The sequence below is a fragment of the Limulus polyphemus genome, unplaced genomic scaffold (genome assembly GCF_000517525.1).
Source record: "Limulus polyphemus unplaced genomic scaffold, Limulus_polyphemus-2.1.2 Scaffold3974, whole genome shotgun sequence".
NCBI lineage: Eukaryota > Metazoa > Arthropoda > Merostomata > Xiphosura > Limulidae > Limulus > Limulus polyphemus.
In genome coordinates this window covers 83,763-96,558 of record NW_013669584.1, presented here as the reverse complement: position 1 = coordinate 96,558, position 12,796 = coordinate 83,763, and the positions used below count along the sequence as shown (strand labels likewise).

The following is a 12,796-nucleotide window of genomic DNA, read 5'->3' as shown; positions in this document are numbered from 1 at the left end:
AAGTTTGATAAGTTAGAGTGGAATTCTATGGTATTGATATAGTAATTTATGATTTTTGGTTATTTCAAAATGTATGTATAAAATGAGTACAAAGTTCTTAACTAGACAATATAATTGTTTGCTATACTTATTTATTTACTGTTCTATGTTTAAGAAAAATAAGTTTAAGTACTTATTTGTAAATAGCAATAAAGTATATGCATAAATAATGTATTATAACCAAAATGTGACTGTATTTTACAAAATACTAGTCCACTAAAACACAGCCAAGACAGGTCACTTTGTAAAGGACAGTTTTGTATTCTTGGATAAAGTAACTAGTGCACGTGTGCTGCATCATTGTAACTTCTGTAATATTAGCCAGGCAGAACTAAAAGGTCATTATAATAAAAGTAATAAATATGTATGTATATAAATGTATAATGTTATGACATTTAAGCTATTTAGACTAAATATTTGTGTTTTCATGTTGTAATTTGTAGTCATTCTAGAATGGAAAAATTTATGATGGTTACGAGATTGGTCCAATCTACTGAACTTGTACAGAGATTTGATAGTAAAAATAACATAAAATACAATTTTTTTCTTAAGAAATATTTCTGGATGTTATAAAGATTTTGCACATGAAATTTGAAAATTTTCTGATGCATAAAACTGTTTTTAATCTTAAAATCAAAATTGCTTTACATGTTGGATAGGCAACATGCAAAAAAAAAAAATAGGTATGAGAAAAACATTATTTTGCATAAGAAAGCCTTGTGATGTTTACTGATAACCTGCCAAATTTTGTGAACATACACTTACTGATTTAAAAGTTATACCATGAAAAGTATAACAAGCCCAAAATTGTTACAAGGTCAGTCCAAGAGACTGAGCCTGTGCTGAAAGAGGTAAAGCTAGTATGTGAGTGTGTTGCGCTAAGGATTCTTCTACAGTAGATGTCTGTGACTTGTAGGTAGTAAATTCAAAAAATAATACAAACAACATACACTCCACTTGTTTGCAAAATAGTATATATATATATATATATATTCAAAACAATTTAAACATATTTACAGAAATTCCTTACACTATGGAGGTCATAGTTATATCTTAAACACTATATAGTTCGCTTCTTTTTGTCAAAAGTGCATTTAGGTCTATTCAATTGCTTTTAGAATTCAGTTGACAAGCCAAATTATTTTTCTCTATTTCTATCACCAGGCTATTCATGTACGCTGTCATTGAGGTACCATTGAGATATTGCTCATGTAATAAATCAAACACTGTGGCACCCCAACCATCTCTTTCCATTTTTGGAAATGCTCCCTTATATACACTTACTTCTATACATGATGTGAATAACTAATCAGAAGCTCAGAATGTCCCCCTAATGGCTTTCTCAGCCATTTTAACAGGCTTGGATGCTATTTATTTCTTTTGAACCAATATTTCAAAGAAGTACGGTGTGTCTTTAGTGTGCTCGAAATTTCATACTTTTTAGACTAAAATACATCTTAGTTACTTGATAAATTATAGTGATATTCTGTGGTATTGATATAGTAATTTATGATTTTTTAGTTATTCAAATGTATATATAAAATACCTAAAAAAAACTTTCATATCCTCCACGTGCAAAATTTTTAAAGGGTTAGCAATCTGCGTCAAGCATCAACCGAGTACAAAGGATGGAACTAGAAGAGATAATTGTTTGCTTTACTTCTTTATTTACTTTATTTATTTAGGAAAAAAATGTTTAAGAACTTATTTCTAAATAGCATTAATATCATATATAATAATTGAAATAAATGTGACTGTATTTTACAAAATACTAGTCGACTAAAATGCAGCCAAGATAAGTTACTTTGTACAAACCAAAGGTCAGTTTTATGTTATTGTATAAGGTAACATGAGTACACTTGTGCCACGTCATTGTATCTTCTTTATTGTTAGCCAGACACCGCTGAAAGGTCAATATAATAAAAATATATATAAATGTTAAGAGATTTAAGCTATTTAGTTTAAACATTTATGTTTTCGTGTTATAATTTGTGTTCATTCTAGAATGAAAGAGGCATAATTTGTATTTATTTCCTAATTTTTTACGGTGGTTGCGAGATCGGTCAAATTTACCAAACTTGTACAGAGATTAATTACTGAAAATAACAGATAAAGTATAAATATAAAGTTTTTTTCTTAAGAAACATTTGATAACTATCTGGACATTATAAAGATTTTGCATGTGAATTTTGAAATTTTTCTGATGCATAAAAGTATTTTTAATCTTAAAATGAAAATTACTTTGCTTGTTAGATATTTTGCATGTGAAAGCATTGTAATGTTTGCTGATAATGTACCAGATTTTGTTAGCATTTGCTTACTAATTTAAAAGTTATAACATGAAAACTTTAACAAGCACAAAATGGTTATGATGTCGGTCTCAGGGACTGAGCCCGTGCTGTAAAAGCTAACTCAAAGGAATGACAAAGAACAAAGATAGGTAGAATGAAAGCAAGTTAATGATTATTGTACATGTGTTATGTGAAAACTATATTGTCTTGAATAACTAATTCAAAAAAAATTTAGAGCAAAATTGGAAAATGCATGTTATGCTTGCATACCACATGAGAATTTTATTAATGACAGGCTATCAGCATTTCAGAGGTAAGTACTTATCTGAAATTAGATTTAATTCTTAAAATATAAAATGTCATTTATTTTTGAACATTGACATGTTTTGTAATTTGAGTTGATACTCAACAGGTCACTTTAGTACACTGAAGCCAGCTTTAATTTTTTTTAATTGTCATGTATTGTTAATACTCTGAAATATAGGGTGAGATTTTAATGTATGTCTAATTTGGTCAAATACATTTTGACTTATTCAGCTCTAAGTTATTTTAAATAAATCAATTATAAGTAGTAACTGAATACTGTAGACTTGCATACATGTGTAAAATTCATATTCATTTGAAATTAATATCTCTGTTGGAGATTTCCTAAGAAGATTAGAAAGCTGTTTCAAGAATCAGTTATACAAATCCTGATAAAATACATAGTGTACAGATAAAACTAGAATTTGAAAATGTTTCCATGGAAAACTTGATTTCATAAAATATGTCCATTTTATATGTAGGAAGTTGTTAATTTATATGACTAAAAAAATATACATTATTTAAGTGGCTTATTACTGTAGCAATATTACTTTTGTTAATAGCAAGGTATTGTACTGCATTTGAGTAATGGGAGTAAAAATATTACTTACTTTCTGCAAAAAGCTAACAAGTGTATCTTGTTACCTTCTCTTAACATTAGTGCTCGTTTGTTTTGTTTTTAAATTGCAAAGTCAATTTCATTTGGAAAATTCTTATCAAATAAAAGATCTAAATAATGTTTCAGATATGATTTACTGCCAGGAGCCATTTCAGAAAGCAATTCACAAGTTTTATTGGCACTGATTTTTTAATTTTTTTTATTTATCTGTCTAATTGAGCATATGCACATTGTTCAGTCAGATTGGCATACATGTAATAAATTAATTTTCAGACATGTAGTTGTGGTAGTCTCAGGTGAACTGATTTCTGCACAAGTATCAGATAGATATATGCTAATAAGAGCTGGGTTGACCAGAAAATTTATTTAGTCTGTATTTGAAATTTTGAATGAGTTTTCTTGCATGAGAAATAATGAGACTGGACAAGTTTTGAATGAAACGATCACAATCTTTATGGGTTTTTTTAGCCCTTTTTAACTCTTCATATAGTAACCTATGTTCATTATTTAGTATTATACAATGGATTAACTGTTTAAGGATTATATTACAAATTTATTTTATTTTCACCAAAAATAAAATTAAGAATAGAATCTGTGATGTAAAAGAAGGGCCCCAAAACTCCATAAGTATGATATACAAATCACCATTATATTTCTTTGAGTTGCTGACACAAGCTGTGATGATGAGTCGTAAATAGGCAAAACTGCAGTCCACACCAGAGGATACAACAAATTAAAAAATATATTAGGTATCAATGTCACAGATTCTATTTTCAGTTTTACCTTTGGTCAAAATAAAATATATCTGTAATATAATCATTAAATTAGTCTACTATGTAATATCAAATAATAAATTTGATTCAATTCCATAATATTTTTCACACTTCTAAATTAATTTAGGTTACTATATGGTGAGTTAAAAAGGACTTAAAAATCCCATAAATATATACAAATCACCATTATAAAATGCCTAACTATATTTCTATGGTTTGTTTACCCAAGCTGTGCTGATTTAGTCTTGAATAGGCAGAATTATAGTCCCCAGCAGAGGGTGTAGCAAATCAAAGAATATGTTAAGTCTCTGTGTCACAGATTCTATTTCTAATTTTACCTTTGTTGAAAAGAAAATATATTTGTGATATGATCACAATTTTTATTATAAAAGAAAAAACAGCATAATTTCTACAAACAAAATCACAGTCAATTATCTAGTAAGTGATGTTTAGTCTGATAGATTTCACACTCATTGGTGATTTCTTCAGAACTGAAACAACATGATCTAAAATGCAGTCTTTACTCAACCATCTAGTGGAACTGAACTAAGAAAAATGCACTTGAATTACCAGGTAAACTCAGTTTTCTTGTCCAGTTGACAGCATCACCTCATGACCCTTTTCTTCTCACAGCATTGGTCAGCTGTAACATAGAGACTAACAGTTTGTATGTTAGTCAGTGATCCTTTCAACAAGATGCTCTATGTTACTGTAATGCTCCTTGGGCAGATTATACATCATCTACTGTAGAGAACAGTCACAAAGGCAACTAGAACAAGGTAGCTTCAGTTGGTTTTCTGAACCAAGTGTTCATGCTGCAACTGCATAGAAACTAGATAAACAAAAATTGTAAAAATTCCTATGTAACTCTTTTGCTACTGCCTTAGTGTATTACACAGACCACATAATCCCAAAGTGATTTTCATAGTTTCCATGCTGTAATTTTTTTAATGTTTTGTGTATCTTCATGAAATTGTTCTTGCTTTTAGTAAATGTTATAAGTCTTTTGTAGACAAAAAATCAGAACTTTTAATTAAGTATTTTTACTAGAAAGTAGTCTGTGAATATATGGAGTCAGGATGTTGACTGTTCTTAGTACAAAGTGATATTAAATTTCAGGTTAAAAATACTTTTATTCATGTGAAAATTATGAGATTCCATCTGCAAAATCCATAGAATCTCCTAAAAAATATCAAATGTTTATTTTCACGAAAACTTTATATTTTTTCTATCCTAACTCTATACGCATTCAGTCAATTTGACAGAACTCATAAGCATAATAAAAAATGAAATAAAGTGAGTAGTACTGTTCATCTCATTTTAGTATTAAGCAGGAAGTTCCAAAGTACTTTTCCTGAGAATTTCTATTTCTAATCTTTTCACATCTATTTTCTATGTTGGAGTAAAAACCCACTGAACATAAGGCAATGAATCACCAATCTTGTTATTAGACTGTTTATGTGAAATACAACATCTTCAATAGCAAATAAGCTCATGCAATGCAATTACCATAACATTACCACTGAGTTTATCATAATCCCAGCTCTGAGAACACAGTGGGAGAAGGTTTATTGGCTTGTTTACAGTACAGTGATTGCAACAAGAATTGTCTAAGGTAATAAAAGATTGAGAAAATGTTTATGGTATGGCTCTGTACAAAGTCTGGGCTAATCCACTAAACTTAGTAGGTATATGTATGTTAATTTTCTTCCAGGATGGTTGGAATTTAGCAGTATAAGGGTACATGTATGAACATGTATAGATATTATTATTTAATCATAAATGCCAAATTTTTAGTTATTTTCTTAAAGCATAGAACAATATATATAGAAAAACAATGATTTCTACTACTTATGATCTTATTCATTGTGAGATGGAGACATATATTTGGTTCGGTGGTGTACTTCCAGGGGGCTCTGAAGCTGCAATTGAGGTCAATCCTGGATATTCTGGAGAGTGTTTAGATTTGCTTTATCCTGTGCCTTCTTTTATTCTGTTGGCTTCTCAATCCGCCTACGGGACAATGGTAAGTTTAAGTACTTACAACACTGGAATCCGGGGTTTGATTCCCAATAGTGAACACAGCAGATAGCCCAATGTTGCTTTGCTCTAACAAAACAAACTTACCTGACAAAATTTTGTTCCAAACACTGGTAATAAGAACAATCTTTAGAAGAAATACACTTTAGGATAAGTTGCCTAAGATTTGTTTTCTTCAGTTGGTTCATCAAGAGTGTTATGTTTTGGGACCTTACCCATTTATTTTTGAGCCTGCACCTTACTTGATGGCTCAAAGGTCTGGATCATTGTGGATCATGCAGGGAGGTTGACTGTTCAGTTATGTGAAAGGACAGCTATGCCTTATCCGCCAGGAGAAAGCATATTTTGACTCTCAAATAATACATCTGCTCCTCGAATTAGGGGTTCTAAGGCAGAGTTTGTAGTTAACCTGAGTAGATCAATGTCCCCTGGTTGAACAGCGGTAAGTCTATGGACTTACAACTCTAAAATCCAATGTGTTGGGTTTCCAACACTAAACTTTGTGGGAAGACTCTCGGGATCACCAACTTCATTAATGACGAGCTGGAACCATAATTAGCATGCACATTGGTTCGATTGTTGGCTTCTACATTCATCCCTGTTGTTGTTGGGGTCTTGACTTTTATCAGCTCCTGCAGGTGGTCATAGTTCTGCCATTATTCAAGGGTCCCAACTCTTGACATCAGCCCCTCTGTACATTGGTATCCAGAGTAGATTCTGTCCATATCCAAGGGTTCTGCTGCTCAGTCAGAATGCTGCCAGTGGTGTCAGTGATTATTGTATGCCTTCGGGGTCTGTGGGGGCTTGGTTCTGAGAATGTTTGGATGTGTGGTAACCTTAACCATGGATTCATGGGCACTACAGGTCCTTGAGTCAGTATTAGTCATTCAGTTCACATCTTCACCACCATTATCCACCCAACCTGTAGTCTCCTGCAGATTCTCAGATTTTGGAACTTAGTTCTATGACTATCAGAGTTTGGTTGGTCTTGGGGTAGACAGAGAGTCATGCTAGTTCTTCCATAGTTTTATTCTCATAAGTTGTTGGGCCTAAGAAGACAGGAGAGGGGTGTCCAGTCATCTGTTTTTCTTGTTTGAATCAATGTCTAGATTCTCCAAGATTCACAAGTGACTCATTCCCCAATCTGAGTTAGCATTTTGTACTAGGATTGTATATGTCCAAATTTGTTGTAGTTGGATTGTATCTGGCCATTGCCATAGTGGTGGTATCCCAGCATTTTTTTGTGCACAAGGGTCAGGAATTGCAGTTCATGGTTTCTACCTTCATACTAGCATCAGCACTACATGGGTTCTGCTGGATTGTACAAGCTGTTTCTCATCACCTCCTCTCCCTAACCCTGTGCACATACCATACATGGTCGACTAGTTACTGCTAGCACCATCTCATCATTTAACAGAATGTCACACCTGGATTCTACTTTCAGTAACAACCAATGCGGGCTTCATTTTCAGAGTTGAGACATCTATTCTTGCTTCAACTCAATATGTTGTCAGTCTGGATATTTTTTCATCACGTATCTGTCAGGCTTAGCTGACTCCTTTTCAAATTCAATGACAAAACCTTGTTGAAACGTTGTACATTTGCTGTTATGTTAAACTTATTTTAAAGTTTTTCTTCATTACCCATTCAAGCCATCTCCAAGTATTATATGACTCCTATTCATTTCCATGCTTTGGATCAAGAAGCCCTGACTCTTACTCACCTCTCATTCCCCCACTGCACTGATGGTTCTATATCTTCTGGGAATGTTGGCATCATTCGAATCTTTCATACCTTTAAGACGAGAGCATGAGATCTTTTCAGTGGTCTTTATGCGACCAAGGGATAATAAACATTGATTCACTGGATTCCTCAATTTCCTTATTTAGGATCATTCTTCAACCTTGAGGTGTTGTTAAGTCGGAGCACTACTAAGGCATGGATGTTTTTGCCACCACCATGTCCAGAGATTTATCTCTTCACAAATGCTTCACTTCAGGGATGGGGTGAATATCCCAACAGTCAGGAATTCCAGGGTATATGCATGGACAAAGAGGCTTCCCTACACAATGGTCTGGGCTTATTAAGGGGAAAATCATCAGGCTTTACTCCAAAAATTCACGGTGGTGTCTTGCATTTCTCATCAAGGAAACAGTTGGTCTAGGGTGCCTTGTTTTTTAACCTTGGATCTCCTTTCTCGGGACCACTTCTGTCATATCACCCTACTAGCTTGCAATGTTCCATAGGTGGTGACTGCGGTAGTATATCAATTGACTCAGTCCAAACAGATCCACCCTAACAGAATAGATGCTGCATTGCAGGGTTCTGTTAGATTGGCTCTCATTTTGAAACACTGATGTGATGATTGGTGGATTGGCCACTCATTGGAACACCCAACTACTGGCAATTTGGTCTCCAGTAATTCATCTTTGGGTTTTGACAGTGGGTGCATTCCCTCAGGATGGGATGGAATTACAACTCTAGGCCTTCCCTCCAATTCCGATGTTCCCCAATATACTAACTAGGATTTGTTTTAATCCACTTTCAGGTCTTGTTGATTGTACCAGATTGGCAGTTACACCCTGGTTTCACCTTTTTCACTTCCTCTTTGGCCATCTCTGACATGGTACACTTGGCTATCCAGAAGCTCAAGCTTCAGGCATGGAGGTTATCCAGTCCTTCACACAGCATAGAGATTTAATTTCTAAGGTTGCTATGTATCTGTCTCAGTCTTTGCATAGTCCCATGATGGACATTAATCAATGGAAATGGCACACGTATTGGCAATGGTGTACTGAGAGGAGGTTGAACCCACTTGAATCAGAAGTGCCAACTATAACTCATTTTTTTAACTGGCTCTTTGGCAAGGATTCTGAATCTTTCACAATCACCCTGTATAGGGTAGCCTTATTGACTACCATTCAATACCCGAGACAAAAATTCTCTGAGTCCCCAGTACTCTGAATTCCTCAAGTTGCTTTGGGTCCTTTGTCCCGTACATCCATTCCAGTTACATAACTGGTATATTAAAATTACATTACATGCCCTTTCTCAACATCTGTTTGTAACCTTAGTCTCATATTCCATGTATCACCTTTACCTGAAGGTTTATTTTTTGTTGCTGCTGACCTACAGATATCTCCAGCCAGAATGGTTTGTCCACAGGATGCTTTACCAATCTAACTACATCCTCAGACTGGTTCTTCTTACATAAGACACTGTCAGCAAGGTAAGGGGATAAATCCTTTTCAACGATTAATCTAATTACTATTTCTTACTTTTAAGACAAATCGGATTTCGATTGTTGTTATGTCCAATGAGGGTCTTGAAGGTTTTGTTGCCCACACTAATGCCTTTAGAGATGCTAGACAATGACTTTTTATTCATTGAGATCATTCATTTTCTCAGCATTTATCCTGGTTACATTGACGAGATGGGTATGAAATTGATCCATATCACTTATTCTGGGCTCTCGTTGAAGGCGAGGAATTTTCTGCAACTCATGGCTAATCAGATGTGTCACATTTCTATGTCCTTATCAGTCTGGTTGAATTGCCTGCTGGAAGACATTGTGTGGAATGGTATGAGGACCTCCCCCAATACTTTTATCTCACATTATTTGCATGATCTGGCAGTATCTTCATCTGGTGGTTTTCGACTATCCCTTGTAGCTATCTTAACCACTTCCACTAGATTATGCAGAGGGGTGAGTATTTGAATTGCTACATTTGTCTCTTCTTTATCTTTCAGGGACCCTTAAATTGTTTTCATAGGATCCCACTGTGGTGAATGTTGCCCAGGCAGATGTGCTTTTATCAAACCAATTCTCCACTAATTCAATATACTTTATCTAGGTTTCAACAGGCTCTGTAGCAATTAGGTGTTCCATATGACCACCTAGGAGCTCACCACGTGGTATTACTTTACTATGCTGGACTGCCACTCATAGACTGTCTTGACTTAAAGCATAAGGTGGATCCTGCCCATCCCTGCTGATCCCCTCGAAGTGAATTCTTGTGTGTGGTGAGGGGAGGTAAAGGTTCTGTATCTTCATTTTAACTCCTCTGGGATCTGAACATCCACACATGCAGAGGAGAGGATCTTGGTGGTTGAATGGTGTTTAGGGCACTGCAACACACCATTTTGGTATTGAATTCCTGTAGATGGGTGGCCCTCCCAGGTTCAATCAGCTGGTCCTGTTGGACTAGGGTCAATTAAGTACCAGTGTTGGGCATTCTCAATGGGTGTTGTGAACATTGTCTCTGATGCTGGTGTTTGGGTGTAGAGCTCATGAAGCTGTGGTCTTGCTGCAGTGTTCTTGTTTGGTATTGTGGTGCATCCCCTTGTAGGACTCCATGGTGGGTGGAGTCAGTGGGCACTGAATCATTCTCTATTTATTCTCAAAAAAAAATAAAGTAGTAAAAAACAGCTAATAGGTAAATGACCATGCAAAGATGACTGTTACACAGTCACCAAAGTCAGATTCTGTACCTCAATTTTTAATTATTCATTTTTGTGTGACAAATTCTTAGGGCCAATGTCTCCCTTTTGCATTCAGAAGAGATTAGAGGATTTTGTTGGCTGTACTATGTCAGTCAGGAAGTTGTGTACTGGAGACTTCTTGGTGGAAACATTTACACCTACACATATCACCTTGATTGAGGTTGAAAGCCAATGGGGATATATTCATTGAGGTTATTCCCATGCTACTTTGAATTCTTCCCGAGGAGTGATCATTGAGAGGGATTTAAAGAACATCCCCGAGTCGGAGATCCTCGCTGCCAATCAGTGTATTGATTTTGATGTTTACATCACCACATTGACTTGCCTCTGTCAAGGCAGGTTATCTGAACTGTAAGGTGTGGCCATACATTCCTAGCCCTCTCACTTGTTTCCAGTGTCAGTGGTTTGGACATTTGAAGGTATCTGGTCTTGGTTCTTTGATGTATGCTCATTGTGGTGACCATGATGACTATGAGTATCAACTGGACCTTCACTGTCAGTTGTGGTGATTCCCACCTCTCTTACTACAGATCTTGCGCTAAGTGGGTGGAGGAAAGAGGTACAATGTTTACCTACTGTCCATAATATTTCTTACTCCAAGGCTCAAAATTTATTGTCTCTCATTCCATCTTGGACATACACTGCTGCACTACATTACACTCTTACAGTGGGAGTGCAGACAGATCTTTCCATTCCTCCAACCATGTCAAGAGTCTTTTGCTTTCAATGGATAAAATAGTTAACAAGTCAACATCTACTCCTGTCTCTGTCCCCACTGTTGTTTCCAGTGGTTACCTGGGTCTATCTCCTTAGGTCCATGGCTTCCAGTGTCTGCTTGAGTCCATTGGACTACATTAAGGCCTTGATTGATGTCGATACAGTCACCTTTCAGCAGTTTCCCTTATACTGGAATGACAAGTTGTGTGATGGACGAGTGCATGGAGGTGGCACTGCTGGTCGACCAGCACATGCCCACCTTGTTTATGCTGCTTGATACACCCTTGGAGGCTGTAGCCATCTGTGTTTCATTGGGTCATACCATCATTATTTGTTCTCTCTACCTGTCTCCTGGAGAGATGATCAATCAGACCTTGATGCTTTCATAGAACAGTTGCCATCTCCCTTTTTTATCTTGGGGGTGGTGCTGATATTGATGGGAGGGGTTGTTCCGTGAAGTGATTTCTTTCAGATCACAACCTTTCTCTCTTCAATGCACCTAGTCAGTCTTTTACTGCTGCTGTTTTGGCTGTCTGTTCCACTTCACTTTTCTCTAGTTTTTCTTAGATGGTTGACAGTGTCCCTTAGGGCAGTGATCATTTTCTTATAAATTTGAGGGAGATTGGCTGTGGTTGTTACCACACGATTCGAGTGCCACAGTGGAAGTTGGATCAGGCTGGCTGGCTCTTTTTCACCTCTCTCTCTCTCAGAACTCAATCCTGCTGTCATTAGTCTACCATCTATTAATGACTGCTTGTAGGCAGTAACTGATTGCATCGTTCAAGTAGCTGTTCATTGTATTCCCAAAACCTTGACATGTTTCCCATGGCATCCTCGTCCATTGTGGTCTCCAGCCTGCCAGCAGGCACAAAATGCTCAGAAATGAGCCTGGGATATTTTTTGCAGTTATCCCACTCTTTCCAACTGAATTGCTTTCAAGTGGGCCTTGCTCATGCTTGGCAGGTCAGATATCAAAGCCAAAAGGAATCATGGATTAAGTTCACAACTAGCATCTCTTCTACCAACTCCAAAGTTTTATGGGACAAGATATGGAAGGTCAGTGGTAGGTATGCTTCCCATCACCTTTCCATTTTGCTCTCCAATGGCTGGGAAGCTACTGATGTACAAAGCATCACCGATAATCTTGGCAAGTGCTTTTCTCATCTTTCCAGCACTTCTGTTTCTTGGCATTCAATTCACCAGCAGAGCAATTGCCTCTTTACTTTTGGGCCAATCATCTCTATGACTATAATTGCCCCTTAAAAACGTACACTTGTTTATCAATGTGCCATCCATGACGCACCAAACCTCTTTGCCTCTACTTTAAACTATTTTAAAATCATTGAATAGAAATGAACATGAATTTATTCGCTAATGCTAAAATTACAAAACAAGTTTCCAATTTATCTTACTAAATTACGGGTCCTTCGTACTGGATCAGCGGTAAGTTTACGGTACTTAAAACGTACTAAAATACTGTGGTTCGTTTCCTTGTGGTGGTACGAGAGCGC

The 12,796-nt window shown here is 36.0% G+C and overlaps 1 protein-coding gene across 4 annotated transcripts in view; it reads left to right on the top strand.

Moving 5' to 3' along the window:
• LOC106470382 overlaps positions 1-12,796 on the top strand; it is a 93,708-nt gene that overhangs the window by 2,309 nt on the left and 78,603 nt on the right. The window contains exon 2 of one of the 4 annotated variants that reach the window (XM_022398983.1): positions 5,936-6,051. The exons of the other annotated variants lie outside the window; for them this stretch is intronic. The gene's annotated coding sequence lies outside the window, so the exon portion shown is untranslated. The remainder of the gene's footprint in view (positions 1-5,935; positions 6,052-12,796) is intronic. 4 annotated transcript variants of the gene reach the window in all.